This window comes from Halyomorpha halys, unplaced genomic scaffold (genome assembly GCF_000696795.3).
Source record: "Halyomorpha halys isolate HHAL.00 unplaced genomic scaffold, Hhal_1.1 Scaffold913.1, whole genome shotgun sequence".
Classification (NCBI taxonomy): domain Eukaryota; kingdom Metazoa; phylum Arthropoda; class Insecta; order Hemiptera; family Pentatomidae; genus Halyomorpha; species Halyomorpha halys.
In genome coordinates, this window is record NW_027115547.1 from 363060 (window position 1) to 365221 (window position 2162).

General features: G+C 36.5%; 1 long non-coding RNA gene across 1 annotated transcript in view; it reads left to right on the plus strand.

Moving 5' to 3' along the window:
* Window positions 1-611: 611 nt before the first annotated feature.
* LOC106687090 (uncharacterized) overlaps window positions 612-2162 on the plus strand; it is an 18774-nt gene continuing 17223 nt past the window's right edge. Inside the window, exon 1 of the long non-coding RNA XR_001344121.2 lies at window positions 612-1060. This is a non-coding gene — a long non-coding RNA (uncharacterized lncRNA). The remainder of the gene's footprint in view (window positions 1061-2162) is intronic.

Consider the following 2162-nt stretch of genomic DNA (forward strand, 5'->3'; position numbering starts at 1 on the left):
TAAAATGTTTTGTATTTTGGCATACCAAATGTAAATAAGGGAAACCTGCTAACATTTTGGAGCTCTTCCATGCTTCTGATATTTCATTTTATACAATAAAAACGTTACTTGTTCTAAAAGAAACAAAAAATCTCTATCAAATTAATTTAATTATCAAACATAAAATGTTGGGTAATAAGTATCAAACCTACTTAGGTTGGTCATAATTGGTGGCATACGTATGTAACCACCGATACCATATTTCTAATGAAACAAATAAATTAAAATAATACCACGACTCATATATTAAACAAATAAGGAAAATTATTATTAAAGTAAAAATAGTGACTGCTACGGACGGACCTTAGTCATGTAGATCAGTCTTTTGTAATGAACTGGAAGCTTGGACCGTTTGTCTAGACAGTGTTGTGACAATCGGAATAGATGCGCAGTTTCCTGGCTTCTCAGTCTTGTATGAGGATTCCAAGTTAGTCCAAGTTATAGTTTGAGATATAATTAACGGGTGTTTTTTAAATTAGAGTACCCATATTAATTGGCATAAGCGGTGAGAAGGGTGTTAGGATTGGTTCAGATGTCGGTTGTATAGAGTGTGTAGAGGATGGGATAAAGTATACTACCTTGATGAACACTAGCGGACTTAAAGGATCGAGGTGAATAGGAACTATTTTTATTTTATCTAAATGATCTAACAATAGGATAATTGTTGGGGGCCAACAAATCGTTTTAAAAACAAAAGATCGATTGTGTAACATATGTTTTTGTTGAGTTAAATGCAGATGTTCTCGTTTGTTTTTAATACTGTGAAAAATAAACAATATACCTTTTGAGTCTCTTGGCTCGAACACATCGGCTGTCATGCTTCTTCAATCTATTTAGTCTTAGTAGCCAGCAGTAGGTCATCTTCGCCAGCTTAGTCATTTTCTTCTCGGCGGGCGGACCACGTTGGTTCATCACCCAAGAGGACAAGGCGGGCAGACGTTTGTGTTTCCAAAATCTACCTCCACGAGAACATCCACTCGGGACAACAACCACAACCGGGGCCCCCTCAATCAACGGTGATGTAAGACCTTTTATTCCTCTTTTTGTTCAACTTCAATATAATTGTTTAATAGTTTTAAGTTGGGTTAAGTTTTATTTAAATTTACTTTTCTAGTTTATATGTTTGTATATAACTTAAGTATCAGTGAAAGCAAAATGTTAGAAAAGAGAAGAAGGAATAAGATTTAACACGTTTGGACTGCTGTAAAATATTGGTTTTATTGGGTTCAGTACACCTCTTTATATTCATTCCATCAGCTGATCTTCTCAGTCGATGTCTCTGACATCGAAGTAACAGCTGACTCAGACCGTAACTTATATTATTGTATATATACAAACATATATCGGCTGTTTATCCAAAATAATATCACCGAATCAGATTGAGAGTGGAAATTTGATAGTATTGTTTCAATTTAGTTGATTTCCCTGAACCAATGACGATCGTAGATTTTAATTCTAAATTCTATGACAACGAGCCATAAACATCATGATTCTGCACGCGTTTCACAAAATTTAGTTAATTTGATCTTCATCAAATTACGGACAAAGTAGATCTAACATCTTATGCACTACCTTGTCTCAACCGCTGATCATATGGCTACAGTTTTCATATAAATTGCCTTTTTTTCTAAGGCATATTTAGTAATTCCCTCGGTGAATGCCATTATTTATTCCAAAATGGCGTGATACCAATTACGGCTGCATTAATCGTGAAAGAGTGAGCTTGTTGGTGGAGGAGAAGGAGCTGAGGGGAATATTTATTCTTTAGAGCTTTTACCTAATTTCCATGTGCATAATAGCTTCAAAGTATATATTTTTTCAAATTAAATCAGTTTTACTTCACCTTGTCGGTGTTGGGTCTTGTCTTAGGCGATTTCTCTAGCCTGATATCTCTTTACAGAAGGCCCACGACAAGGTGTATTCATTATAAGTTAGGAACGGCCGTGCCAGAGGATGAGCCCTGGACACTGACTAGGTAGAGGAGGTCTAGGTGAGAGAGTCTGAGGTAGAGTAACAGTTCTAGTTGCCGAGATGAAGCGGGCGGACTAGAACTGTCAAGATAGGAGCCAGCTTACTAGTTGTCGAGATGAAGCGGACGGACCAGTAAGCAGATAAGGCTAGGT